The sequence below is a fragment of the Leucoraja erinacea genome, chromosome 17 (assembly GCF_028641065.1).
Source record: "Leucoraja erinacea ecotype New England chromosome 17, Leri_hhj_1, whole genome shotgun sequence".
Classification (NCBI taxonomy): domain Eukaryota; kingdom Metazoa; phylum Chordata; class Chondrichthyes; order Rajiformes; family Rajidae; genus Leucoraja; species Leucoraja erinaceus.
The window spans coordinates 28,325,696-28,340,925 of record NC_073393.1 but is presented as its reverse complement, the minus strand read 5'-3'; the positions used below and the strand labels follow the sequence as shown (position 1 = coordinate 28,340,925).

General features: G+C 45.6%; 1 protein-coding gene across 6 annotated transcripts in view; it reads right to left on the bottom strand.

The window, feature by feature from the left end:
• The window catches only part of gse1b (Gse1 coiled-coil protein b), a 506,044-nt gene that overhangs the window by 171,362 nt on the left and 319,452 nt on the right, over window positions 1-15,230 (bottom strand). The window lies entirely within an intron of this gene.

Genomic DNA, 15,230 nt, shown 5'->3' with positions numbered 1-15,230 from the left:
ATAGCCAATGAACTGGCCTCAACTACCCTCTGTGGCAGAGAGTTCCAGAGATTCACCACTCTCTGTGTGAAAGAGACACAAAGAGTACTCTACTCAGAGTAGGGGAGTCAGGAACCGGAGGTCAAAGGTTTAAGGTGAGAGGGGAAAGATTTAATAGGAACCTGAACGATATTGTTCAGAGCAAGGATGGGGACGGACCACCAGTTGCCGGTGAATCGGTGGTGGACCTGTGCCAGGAAATTTAAATCCATCAGTTGATGCCACATACAAGGAACGTGGAATGTCTGGCTGTCTATTTTGCTTGAGGTGAGGCTTTGCTGTGTGGCAACTGGCCACCTCTCCCCCCGTGATTACAGCAGTGAATGCACGTGACAGGGTACTTCACCGAGTGAAGATTACTTGGGGACTCTCACCCTTCATAAGATACCGTGCACATGCTCATCTGTCTCTCGAGGAATTGCTCAATGGAACAAGATGGGAGCCGACATAACAGCCTCTGAGCTGACACTTCAGTGGGGCTCGAGAGATAGCGTTGGATCAGAAATTACCGACACAAGACACATAGTTCCGCGCCGATCACAAAATATTTTGTTTTGAAGTGCACCTCTAATTAAACCCTTTTTAATTTTACCCTTTGTGTTTATCATGCAGTTCTAACCATCTCAAAGCTAATAAAACACATTTTTCCAATTCATATATGATGTCTGGGCTTTGATATCAAAGTGGACTATAATGGCTGTGTATAAGTGGTCTGATTTATTACAGAGCTGTAATTGATGTTTATAAAAGGTAGCTCTTACAGCTACTCAAAGCAGGATTTGAAAGACAATAAATCAACCATTTCCTAAAAAAAATTCTAAAAATGTCTGAAATGAAAATGAAGCACAACGTTACTTTGAAGCAAAATTATGTCACCTTTTGTTTCCTGCTATTTGCTCTGGTACATGTTGCAGTCTCCTCTGTGAAGTCAGTTGCAAGCACTTAGAGGCACCCCAATTTGTGGGAGTTCTGATGAATGGTGTTTGCAACCCGCTCCGGGCTCCAGGAGTACGTGCTGAGGGACACTGAAGCTTGGTGCAGCCAACGCCAAGGCTCTGTGGGGGAGGACCACAGTCTAGTGTCCTTCTGCTGCTGGATATTGAGGGGCAGGGTGGGGTGGAGACGCCCCTCAAACGAGGGATGGGATGGCAACCCAGGGGGGCCACATGAGTGGCGAGGGTGCAGGTATAATGATGTTACTATGAACTCTACCAAATACAACTCTAATGAATGTACATATAGCCACTGAGGATGTCAGAAGAATTTTTGCATAGTTCTTCTTTTGTATATATATATATTTCCGAATATAGTTTATTTTGGTTAAAAGAAGATTAAAGATTTTGCCAATCTAAATGGCACCTCGTGTCCTATTACAATTTCTTGCCCACCCACTCAGCCCACCTATCTCTCTATATTAATGATCTCTTATAGAAGATAAAGTACAACAGTGCAGCACAGGAATGGACCCTTCAGCCTCACGATGGTTGTGTTGCTGATCCATATCCCTCTATTCCCTGCACATGATCCATACCCCTCTATTCCCTGAACTTCCATGTGCCTATCTAAAAGCTTCTAAAATGCCGCCATCATATCTGCCTCCACCACCACCACTGGCAATGCGTTCTAGGCCCCACCACTCTCTGTGTAAAAGATGTCCTGCACATCTCCATTAAATTTTCCTCCTCTCACCCTGTACCTATGCCCCCTAGTATTGGAGATTTCCACCCTGGGGAAAAATGTTCTGTCTACTATATCTGCTTCTCTCATAATTATTGACACTTCTATCGGGTCTCCCCTCAACCCCCGACATTCCAAGAACACATTCTGAGTTTATCCAACCTCTCCTTGTTGCCGAAACTCTCTAATCCAGACAGCATTCGGGTAAATCTCCCCTGCATTCTCCACGTCCTTCCTGTAATGGGGCAATCTAATACTCCAGATGTGGCCTGACCAATCATACTGAGCTGTATAGAAGTCACATAGATATCTTTTAACCGATTTCAACATTATTCATTTTACAGACAGTGGGGGCATTGATCTCCAAAATGGTGACTTAACTCATCATAAAAAGTATCAAACATGGTCCACACTTAAGATGCCTTCTTTTCTTTTGGTGCCTAGATGTCTCTATGCATTTCTTTGAACAGGGCCTGGTTGTTCATTATTTTCAAACTGAGTTTAGAAGGAGGAGGGGGAACCTCATTGAAACTTAGCGAATTGGGAAAGGCCTGGATAGTGTGGATGTGGGGAGGTTGTTTCCACTGGTGGGAGAGTCTAGAACCAGAGACCACAGGCTCAGAATAAAAGGAAGTATCTTAAGAAAGGAGATGAGGAGGAATGTATTTAGTCAGAGGGTGGTCAATCTGTAGGATTCATTGCCACAGACGGAGGCCAAGTCAATGGATATTTTTTAAGGCAGATTCTTGATTAGTATGGGTGTCAGGGGTTATGGGGAGAAGGCAAGAGAATGGGGTTGAGAGGGAAAGATAGATCGGCCATGATTGAATGGTGGAGTAGACTTGATGGGCCGAATGACCTAATTCTGCCCCTAGAACCTATGAACTTCTAAGTTTCAAACTAAAACAAATGCTTCCATATTTAACTCAATATAAGTGATGCAAAATTATACTTTGTTTCTTACTTTACAGAAATAACGGCAGGGTTCTGAAGGCCTTCAGCATTAACCAGGTTCCATTTCCCACGGTTCTATCAACATCCGTAAAATTCCCTCATCACCACTCTACACACACCACAACTCCATTCCCAACAAGGGTGATATGGGAATCAATGGTGTAAAGAATGCCAGACTTCATTCCCCTCAGCAGGAATTAAAATGTAAAATCAATCTTAATTGCATGCTTTGGCTTGGAACTCTGCTTCATCATCGAGGTAATTGAGGTTCAATTCAAACCAAAACCACTTGGTGTAAAGAAACACAAAGTGCTGGAGAAACGCAACGGGTCAGGCAGCATCTCTGGAGAAAAAGGATGGATGGAATTTCGGGTCGGGACCCTTCTACGGACTGAAAGTAGGGGGTGCGAGGAGGTAAAGTCCTGGAGGCGAGACAAAGCCAGGAGCAATCTGGGCTGGCCACAGCTGGAGAGCAGTAGGAACGACAGTGGGGAAGCAGTGAGAGAGGGTGTTGCAGAACGGCCGTCAGAGAGAGGAAGAGAACTTCTTCAAACTAGGCAAACCTGCACATCTTGAGGAGATTTCACAGTGGAGTAGGCCAACATGTCAAAACAAAGAACTGCAGATGCTGGTTTATAACTAAACACAGACACCAATACAGGAAGCATGAAATCCACTGATTTACTCAATGGTTGAATTCCTCTTCATGGTACGCTGTAGTGTGCAAAGATGCTGCTGCTGCTTCATGGACTGTGAAGAGGTGATATTAAATTTAGACTCTTTCCCTAATCCTATATTGTACTATTTCCCTGAGAATGTGGATACAAGGAACTGCAGATGCTGGTTTGCAATAAAGTCGCAAAGTGCTGGAGTAACTCAGCAGGTCAGGCAGCGTCTCTGGGGACCATGGATAGGTGACGTTTCAGATCGTCACCCTTCTTTAGACTGATTCAATCTGAAGACAGGTCCTGACCCAAAACATCCCTTATCCATGTTCTCCAGAGTCGCTGCCTGACCTGCTGAGTTGCAAGTTAATAACCTAACTTTAGAACCAACCAGAGTAAACAAAAGGACATAATGTGCTGGAGTAACTCAGCAGGTCAGGCAGCGTCTTTGGAGAACATGGACAGGTGACCCTTCAATTCGAAACGTTACCTGTCCATGTTCTCCAGAGACATTGCCTGACCCGGTGAATCACTCCAGCACCATGTGTTCCTGGGAACTTGCTAACACTGCAGAAAAATGCATTTCTAAAGCACCTGTCACATCCTCAAGATGCCCACCCTTGCAGCCAATGCAAGGTGCAGTCCTTGTTGTAATGTTACAGGTGTTGGCCTGTCCAGTCGGAAGAACTGCTCCAAACACGGTGCACCCGAACAAGCACCGGTGGACACCTTCAAGTGCTGAGGTGATCTTCCCCATTAATATCCCAAACACAGAGACAGATGCAGCGCAGTACCACTGGGGAGCCATAAGTCATGCAATCCAGGAGAACTTGTGTTAAATTGAATCAATCCATCTCAGAATTGGTTGCTGTAATTTACTGCCGGGGAAGCCATCCGCGAATGTTGCGACTGCTGTTCGGAGGAGCACCTTGCCAGCTCCCTTGTTGCAGGGGAACTGGGGCTGATCGATCCAACCCCCCGTTACTGAGGCACATGAACGCTTAACAAACGTGATCAATAACAATAATAAAGCTTCGGGTAAAAAGCTCAGGGAGGATAACAAAAGGCCAGGCGTTAAAAACGTTCACCATTGAAGGGGAACTTAAACACAAAACTCACAAGTGCACATAGTTAGGTCTCCAGTTACAGGCAAGGTAGAAGGATAGTTTTGTTTGGTTTAAGATAGAACTGCAGATGCTGGAAAAATCGAAGGTAGACAAAAATGCTGAAGAAACTCAGCGGGTGAGACAGCATCAATGGAGCGAAGGAATAGGTGACGTTTCGGTTCGAGACCCTTCTTCAGAGTCTTCTTTGGTTTGGTTTAGTTTAGTTTGGTTTAATTTAGTTTGGTTTAGAGATAGATTGGAAACAGGCCCTTCAGCCCACATAGTCCGCACAAACCAGTGAACATCCATCCGTACATTAGTTCTATCCTACACAGCGAGGACAATATATAGAAACTAATTAACCTACAGATTTGCACGTCTATGGAAGGTGGGAGAAACCCGGAGCAGCCAGAGAAAACCAACACAGTCACAGGGAGAACGTACAAACTCCGTACAGACAGCACCCGCAGGCAGAATCGAACCAGTGTCTCTGGCGTTGTAAGGCAGCAACTCCACAGCATCCCGCCGAGCATTTTGTGTCTATCTCTGGTGTAAACCAGCATGTGCAGTTCCTTCCTGCACAGACCTGGACATTGGCCTTGCACTGTGTGTGGAGCTCGCTGGGTGTAATCAGGCCCCTTTTACAAGAGGACTTCACTGGTTGCAAAGCAATTTGCGGTGTGCAAGGCCCAACGGAAATGCAGCTTCTTCCATTGTCTGTATCAGAATGGAGCACTTCAATCGAGGGTGCTCGTCTGAATAAAAAGGAAAAAGCTCACCCCCCCTCCCCTTTGTTCTGAGGTGCGCCGATAACATGTCAAATCAATTTGTTGCCGAGACATCAGATGACCCACCGTGTAGGTGCCCGGAGTATTAATTATATAAAGTGCAGCTTTACTCTTAATCCCTCTTCTCATCTTTTATTAACCCGTGGCCCACACGCAATTAAACAGGACGCTACCATTCCACACAGCTGGGCCCGCTTCTCCAGTTCACCGTGGCACTCTCCGCGCACACTGAACATTTGCTAATTATAAGGTTGATAGCCGGTAATGATTTGTACATTGGAAATCCTTCTGCCACATGACATTTACACCTGAGTTTGCAGCTAATCAGAGGACAAGCACTTGAAGTTAAATTCGCTGTGCCACACATGGGTTCCTCATTACCGGCTGGGTCAATGCAATAATTAATTAATATACATGGTGTAATCAAAGCCACACATAATCCATATATTTCTGTGCTGTGGTTTTTGGTGCAAGCTTGTTGATACGTTCTTTAAATTAAATACAATTAATATGCTTGCTCTGAAATTTTATGGATTATTACAGTTCCTCTTTAAATGATAAACAGGCTCCCGTGTGTGTGTGAAGGCTAATTTGTTTTCAATATGATTCAATCAATTGTGCTCAGTCCCTAAAAAGATGTGCGCACCAATAATTGGCTGAAATAAATCACTCTGCAATTCAAAAAGGGCTGTTACAGAGACACGCGGCAGACCATCATTCGATTTTTAATAAACCTGTAAGTGGGCTCTGCATCTCCACAGCACCATGGGAACAGGCTCAGGGTAATAAGGAGGAGTACCGGTACATCACTGGAGCCCGGCTCCATGCTGCATGTCCGGATGCCCTTTAAATCAATTCCTCCACAGTCGCTGCTCTCACTCTCTTGTGAGAGGATGCTGCACTGTTCTCTTGCCTGACATATGCACTGATATCTTGCAGTGGGTACAGCACGGTGGGGCAACGGGAGAGTTGCTGCCTTACAGCATTGCAAACCTTACACATTTCTCCGAGATCTTCGGTTTCCTCCCGTACTCCAAAGACGTTCAGGTTTATTGGCTTGGTATAAGTGTAAATTGTCCCTCCTGTGTGTAGGGTAGTGTCAATATGCGGGGATTGCAGGCCGGTGCAGACTTGGTGGGCTGAAGGGCCTGTCTCCCCCACTGTATCTCTAAACTAAACTAAGACATTTGGATCATGTTCCTCTCACCACCATCTCCATCCCTCCCCCCCCCCCCCCCCCCCCCCCACTTTCCTCACTCACCTCGGCATCCATGCCTCGGAAACCTCCTTATCCAACACCCTTTGTCCATGGGAACAGGCTCTCCTTTGTCACGCACACCATCCACATGCCAATCCAGCCCAACCCCCACCCTCACCGGTATCCATCCATCTGTCCAGCTATCAGTTGCCAGGCACAGTTCCAGCCCCACCTCTCTTTTCCAGCTTCCTCTCCCCACCGCGACAATCAGTCTGAAGAATGATCTTGACCCGAAACATCACTAGCCCAATCCTTCCGCAGATGCTGCCTGACCCGCTGAGTTACTCCAGCACTTTGTGTGTTGCACATCGCAATGACTTTCTACCAAGATACATGAACACATCCACTACTTACAGGACCTCAAATTCTCCACGCAGCTTTGCCAGACATATACCACCAGGGGGCACTGCACTATGGCAGCCTCGCCAACAGTCTGTCTGACTTTTTGTCATTGTTTTTATTATTTTTAGTGTTTTAAAAGTTTGTGTTAATGTTCTCTGGTTTGTTTTATGTGAGGGGCGGGGGAGGGGGAAACTTTTTTCCAATCTCTTTCCTTGCCAGAGATGCGATTGCTTTCTGGATCGTTTCTCCGGTCGTTCTGCGGCCTAACATGACTGACTTTGAGCCTCACCGCGGGGACATGGACTTACCATTGGAACCGATCCCTTGCCTGGAATCAACGCTACAACCGCGGCTTGTAGATTTCACCATCGAGAAGCTCGCAGTCTCGGGTAGAGACCGGTGTCGGGAAGCTCAAAATGACGCAGAAGGTTCGACCAGCTCCGACCCGGGGTTGATCGCCTGGTGCAGGCAGCCAGATTGCCCCGACACGGTGGGCTCAACCGCCGGCTGAGGAAGCCACGATCGTCCCGTCAACGGAGGATTCAAGGCCCCCGACCGCAGGAGAACCAAGAAGGGAAGAGATTTAATGTTTAAGAAGGAACTGCAGATGCTGGAGAATCGAAGGTACACAAAAAAGCTGGAGAAACTCAGCGGGCGCAGCAGCATCTATGGAGCGAAGGAAATAGGCAACGTTTCGGGCCGAAACGTTGCCTATTTCCATCGCTCCATAGATGCTGCTGCACCCGCTGAGTTTCTCCAGCTTTTTTGTGTACCAAAGAAGAGATTTAACTTTGTTTCGCCTTCCATCACAGTGAGCAATGTGGAAGAGTCACTGTGTTGGATGTTAATGTTAAAATGTATTTTGTGTGTTCTGTTGCTTTTTAATGGTATGACTGTATGGCAAATCAAATTCCTCATATGTTGCAAAACATACTTGGCTAATAAAGTGTGATTGCGATTATGATGTTGACCTTTACAACCCAATGCCTTTCATGCCATAGACTGGTTATCAGCTGGGGCTCATCCTTACTGATTAAATCAATAAAAATAGGAAAACAAGTTCCTTCTATTGAGATCAAAAACATGCATACTTCACGTGGAGAGATAAAACAGTACATAACTATTCAGGACAGAGGTAAAATGGCATTTTGGTGGCATGGAGATGGTAGGGGTGGGGCAGTGTTGGACATGCTACAGTCTTCTGGACTTCATATTGAATTCTACTACTTCAGCTAACTTGATTTCTGCCTGTACCATTCATCCATCTGTGATATTGGCTCAGCTTGTTTGTGCCCACTTATGCCCATGCTGCCCTGGCCAGCATGTCTTCCCACTCTGTATGTTCCAACTCCCACGTTCTTTTGTCTCCATTCTGTTGTCTATGAACTTACTCTGCAACTGTGGTCATCCAGCTACTGCTAGTGAGATGTCTCAACCCGAAATGAAAACGATCCCTTTGCCTCCAGCAGTTTTTTTTGTTTTTTTTACATCTTGAAGGGTGCCACGGTGGCGCAGCGGTAGAGTTACTGTCTCACAGCGCTAGAGACCCAGGTTCGGACCTGACAACAGGTGCTGGCTGTATGGAGTTTGTACGTTCTCCCTGTGACTACGTGGGTTTTCCCTGGGTGCTCCGGTTTCCTCCCACACTCCAAAGACGTGCGGGTTGTAGGTTAATTTGCTTTGGTAAAATTGTAATTTGACCCGAGTGTGTAGGGTAGAGCTAGTGAATGGGGTTCGCTGGTCGACCCTGACTTGGTAGGGCCGAAGGGCCTTGTTTCCATGCTGTATTTCTAAAGTCTAAAGTAACATGTCATTTTATATCCAGACTTACATAGAACATAGAACAATGCAGCGCAGCTACAGACCCTTCAGCCCATAATGTTTGTGTCGAAAGTGATCTCTTCTGCCTGTACATGATCCATATCCCTCTATTCCCTGCACTTCCATGTGCCTATGTAAAAGCCTCGTAAACACTACTATTATATCTGCCTCCATCCCCGCCCCTGGCAATGCGTTCCAGACCCCCACCACTTCTGTGTACTTGCCCCGAACATCTCCATTAACCTTTTCCCCTCTCACGTCATACCTATGCCCTCTAGTGTTGGAGGTTTCAACCCTGAGATAAAGGTTCTGGCTGTCCACCCTATTTATGCTTCTGTCAGGTCTCCCCTCAACTACTAACATTCCAGAGAAAACTGTGTAATAAGAAAAGGCTTAATGAATGGTCTGATAGTTATGGGGGCTTCAGGGGACAATGATAAGCATATGATAATTTTATAATGACAATTATTAAAAAAGGAAGGTGACCTGGCTCATTCCGAACCAGAGACTTAAATCTGAATAAAGCAACAACGAAGCTGTGAGGCAAAGAGGAGGGTGCAATAAATTGTGAAATTACTTAATAAAAGTGATGTTTCATAATTAACAGAATTACTGGTAATATATAGGGAGCCAGTAAAATATATATGCCTTTAAGGCACAAAAAAAAACAGGTAAAGTGATCTAGTCGGGGTAAGCAAGAAGTTAAAGATCACATTAGATTAAAGGAAAAGGCATATAATGTTACCTAATATCCCAATGTCTAGGGCCTGGGACAATTTCATAATTCAACAAATCAAGACACTGCTAAGGAAAAGGACAGCAGAATATGAGAAACGTAAATAGACTTTAAAGTTTCTAAGATAGGAAAAAGGGAATGGTCATCATATTACTGTTGCTCCCTAACAGACTAAGACAAAATAAATTATGCTTAGTTTAGTTTAGAAATATAGCACGGAAATAGGCCCTTCGGCCCACCAAGTTCACGAACACTGTCCTACACACACTAGGGACAATTTACAATTTTACTGGTCAATTAACTTACAAAACTGTAAGCCTATGGAGTGTGGGAGGAAACCAGAGCACCCATGCAGGTCGCAGGGAGAATATCTAAACTCCGTACAGACAGCGCTTGCAGTTAGGATCGAACCTGGGTCTCTGGCACTGTAAGGCAGCAACTCTACCGCTGCACCACCGCGCCACTCTCTGAATCGCAGTTGAGTTTCATTTAATTGTATTGCAGGTTCTTGCCTCACTGGGAAGGCAGGCGGGAGCTTTATCAAAGGCTGACATTGTTGGGATCATTCCTCAGGTGAAACCACCGTAATGTCATCATCATAAAAAGTGCACGGAACGCTGGGCCACCATTCTCCACATCACACTGGCGTGAGATGGAATGAACGCATTTATGTCTCCCATTTACAACAGGCGCGGAGCTAACCCAGTGAGAAATATAATCAATACGCTCGAAGAAGACCGACTGAAATGGATGTGCGTGGAAATGCCTTTGGCACTGTGGAAGGGTTAGGGGGGGGAGGTTTGCCGGAAAGGGGACGGAGAAGACAAAGCATTTGTCTTCATGCTCCGTCTGGATTTGAAGGGCTGAATGTATTAGAGCCCACACCTTTGGCATAGGGCCCTGCATGACAGCATGCTTGATGAAGCACACACAGAGGGTAATGACGTTGACCCTACTAAGTGAAAGGGGCAGCATTAACGCTCCCAAATATATTCACTAATCAGCTCTCAGTCCAACACATAGTTCAATTCAGATTGATTCCTGTTGCCCCAGTACACAAATAAGATTAGAAGCTTTTTATATTTGATAGGTTCTCGGTAAAACGTTCAAGTCAATTGGTGGATGAGGCGCATCTTATCGAGCGGTTTTGTGATCCATGAAGAATGTACAATGAGGAGGGGTTGGTAAGAAAGCATGAATTCACTGAGACCGCAATCAAACAAGAAGCTGCTTCTGAATTGCGCAGCATATCGAAAAACTCCACAGAGGAAACTTGTTTCTTGTTACTTGTTCTCTGGGGAAACTTTTAGTGGAGCCTGATACCAGATAACTAACCAACAACACTGAAAGAGCACCTCATAATATTACCAATGCCCTGAGCAAGTCTGGGAACACAGATGTGTAGGAAGGAATTGCGGATGCTGGTTTACACACAAAGAGCTGGAGTAACTCAGCGGGTCAGGCAGCATCTCTGGAGAAGAGCAATATTGATTGATTTATGGAACCATGTGGAGATCTTAAGGATTTTGTTTCACTTCGAGATACAGCATGGATACTGGCCCTTCAGCCCATCAAGTCCATGCCGACCCTGGGTCAACTGTTCACACCAGTTCAATGTTATCTAATTTCCCCTTCCACTCCCTGCACGTTAGGGGTATTTTTTATAGAGGCTATACATGATTACTAGCAATCCGCTCGCAGGGTACAGATACAGGGTAAAGAATACAATGTTTAATGCAAGATAATGTCCAGTAAAGTCCAATTAAAGATAGTTTGAAGGTCTTCAATGGGGTAGATGGTAGGTCAGGACGGTTCAGTTGACTGATAACAGCCGGGAAGAAACGGTCCCTGAATGTGGCGTAACAGTTCCATAGACAAAATCTAATGTCCTCATTGGGGCAGAGGTGAATCGAACAGTACCCTAGCTTATGGAAGGACTGTTCATGGTGCAGTTCAGGTCTGCGGTTTGCAACTGGACACTTGACTGCGTGATTTACAGACCTCCGCTCCTCACGCGCGCGCGGGCGTGCTTGTCACGCAGGCTCGGACCTTCCACTCCCTGATGTGAATGCATGTTCTTTAGAGGGTGATAAATCTGTGGAATTCACTGCCACAGACAGCTGTGGAGGCCAAGTCAATGGATATTTTAAGACGGAGAATGTCCGTTTCTTGATTAGTAAGGGTGTTAGGGGTTATGGGGAGAAGGCAGGAGAATGGGGTTGAGAGAGAAAGGTAGATCAGCCATCATTGAATGGCGGAGTAGACTTGATTGGTTGAATGACCTAATTCTGTTGCTATAACATATGAACTTATGCAAGCCCATATATACATAGATGAGCATCCAATCTCATCACCTATCCATTTTCACTAGGGATGCTGCTGCCTGACCTGCTCAGTTACTCCAGCACTTTGTGTTTTTCCATGTTATCATAAAAACCCATCTGGCTCACGAATGTTATTCAGGGAAGGAAATCTTACCCAGTCCAGCCTATATCGGTCTCCAGACTGACCAATGTGTTGCTTCTGAACTGTGTCGTGTACAATACATGCCAACATTATCCACATGATGAGGAGGAGTGTAAAGGTGGGCAGTATAGTGGAGCAGCGGGTAGATCCACTTCCTCACAGAGCCTCACACCCGGATTCCATCCTGATCTTGGGTGGTTTTTGTCTGTGTGGAGTTTGCACGTGCACCCTGTGAGTGCGAGGGCTCCATTCTGGTTTCCTCCCACATCCCCTAAAAGTGCATATTTTTAAAGTCAAAGTGCCCGAAGTGTGTAGGGAGTGTATGAGAAAATGGGATAAGATAGAACCAATGTGAACAGGTGATTGTGCATTCAGTGGGGCCGAAGGGCCTGGTTCCGTGCTGTATCTCTGAGCTAAACTGAACTCAAAACCTCAGGAATAATTCCTGACAACTGGGAAGGGGCCGAGTCTAACCTTCCGTCTGAAGATAGGTCTCGACCCAAAACATCGCCTATTTCCTTCGCTCCATATATGCTGCCTCACCCGCTGAGTTTCTCCAGCATTTTTGTCTTCCGTATTTTCAAGGTCAGTTACGGGAGGCACTACCTGGGGAAGGAAGACTGAAGGCCCGGAGAGGAGAGAGGGACGGCTCGCAGTCGATCCAAATGGGGTGACGGCTACAACAGGCCTTCTTGGCCAGCTGCAGCTGGGACTGTGAAATGGCACAAAACCCAAGCGACGATTGTATATGGACTCAGTGTGCTATTTCAATGCATGGTGCGTACCCGGGATTGTCTTTATATGCGGCAATAATCTCACTGATATGCAAGCAAAAAAATGTATTTCACTGCACTTTGGTACACGTGACAATAAAATAACCATTGACACAGTCTACTGAAAATACATTCAGGCCCTTTGAGATCAAAGAGGATTCTTGCATCAACAACAGGTGATATAACAACAAAAGGGCCAGTCTGTTTAGAAGCGCTCCTCGATGCTCTGAATTCAACTTTAACAGAACCCGGTTAACAACACACTCAGATGTTGTCCATTACCCTGTTCAGCTGCTTTTCTGCAATGAGAAGGTAATTTGCAGCATTAGTTTGAAGCCTAACAAGGCGCGGGCACAAAGTTTGGATGCGATGCATGTCAGGCAGGGAGATGGAGCAGAGGCTGTGCTCACCTCCGGAGAGAGCTGTGCAATTATGAGAACAATTATACAAACATTGATGCCGAGGCAGCCATCTCCTGCTCAGCAAAGTAGAAAGTGACAATCTAGCCATCATCGCGTTAACTTTGATATAAAGGCTTTCAAGTATTGATGGTTCCAGCAAGCTCATTAAATGTAATCAATCCATCCGTTATGTGCCAGACACTGAGACTAATCAAGATAAAGAGAGCCCTCCTGTGAAGCAGCCAAAATAGCAGCAAAGCGTTGCACTGCACATCTTCGCTATCCCTTACAAAGTCAGAGTGATCATGGCTATATCGGAACAATTATTCGCTTATCCATCAAACCAGTTTGGATTTCACTCAAGTGTTCCTCCAATTAAATGTTTCCTGGTTTTATGATCCATCTGTCTTCTGATTATCCAACGCTGGCTGGATTATTTTTCATTGATGGGCAATAGATTTTAATTTTTGGAGATACAGTGTAAAAACAACCCTTCGGCCACCGAGTCCGTGCTAACCAGCAATCACCCACATACTGGGGACAATTTACAATGTACAGAAGCCAATTCACTTACAAACCTACTTGGCTTTAGAATGTGGGAAGAAACTGGAACACCCGGAGAAAACCCAAGCGGTCACAGAGAGAACATATGAGCTTCGTACAGGCAGCACCCATAGTCAGGATCGAACCCGGGTTTCTGGCGCTGTAAGGCAGCAACTGTACTGCTGTTGCATTTTGGCTCAAACATGCTTCCAAAATCAGAAAAGACAAAGGTGCCTGAATTAGGTTTAAGATTGGACTCCACAGGTTTAGCAGCTCCGAGATTCATCCTGACCCATGCTCTCAATCATGGACCTGACCAACTAATTTAATGAGACATTCCATGGTTCAAATGAAGGCCAGCACTTAGTGCTCCTGGCCACGTTAGTGTGCTCCACAGGCAAGGGCACATTGGTGATGGTTTGTCACAGTTGCAGGAAGCTGCTTGGCAACTGGGTGGTGTTTAAGCATATGATGCAAATCATATTGTGGGACAATGACATCACCTGTCGGAGGGACTCAGCGGGTCAGGCAGCAACTGTGGAGGGAATGGACAGACAATGTTTCAGGTTGGGACCCTTCTTCACAATCTTTAGTTGTCTGTCTGACTGAAGAATGGTCCTGACCCAAAACATTATCTGACCATTCCCTCCACAGATGCTGCCTGACCCGCTGGGTTCCTCCAGCACTTTGTGTTTTGCTCAAGATTCCTTAATTTGTGTGTGTGTGTGTGTGTGTGTGTGTGTGTGTGTGTGTGTGCGCGTGTGCGTGTGTGTGTGTGTGCGTGTGTGCGCGTGCGTGTGTGTGTACGAGAGTGGCTGTGTGCATGAGAGTGTTCGGGACATAATTTGTTGATGGCGTTTATAGATTTAAGAGACACCTGTGGGGCAACTTTAACTCAGAGAGTAGTCCATATCTCTGAAAGCTACAGAAGCAGATACAATTGCATTTGGACAGATATATACATGGAAAGGATTTGGAGGGGCAGGGTCCAAATGCGGAAAAATGGGACTCATCCAGAATGCCAAATTTGTCGGCATGGACAAAGTGGGCTGAATGGCCTCTTTTCATGCTGTGTGTCTCTAAGACTCTATGGTATTGCTCTGCCTCGATGATTTTATCTGTCTGCAAGTGGCCTATATCCCTCGATTCACTGTCTGTTCATGTCTTTGTCTAAATGTCTCTTAATTTAATTAAATCTTAATTAACTGCACTAAAATTAAATTCCAATTTTTTTCTTGCCTTCTAAATAAAATTATGTGGCTTCAGCCCAGTGAAATTTGTGGGATGCTGGGGATGAGCGAATTGCCAGTCAAGTCATATTTGTGTTTTCCTGACCTTCTCCTGATTAAATCTACATGAACACATTTAGTGTCGTTGCACTCTTGCCTTGCTTCTACCAGGCTTCCCAATATGCATGTGATGGATATATGTTTATGTAAACACACACACACTCACTCACTCACACACAGGCACACTCATATACACTCACACACACAGGCACACTCATATACACTAGGCACACTCACACATACACTCACACACACAGGCACACTCATATACACACACACACCACACAGACACACACAGGCACACTCATATACACTCACACACACACAGACACACACAGGCACACTCATATACACTCACACACACAGGCACAC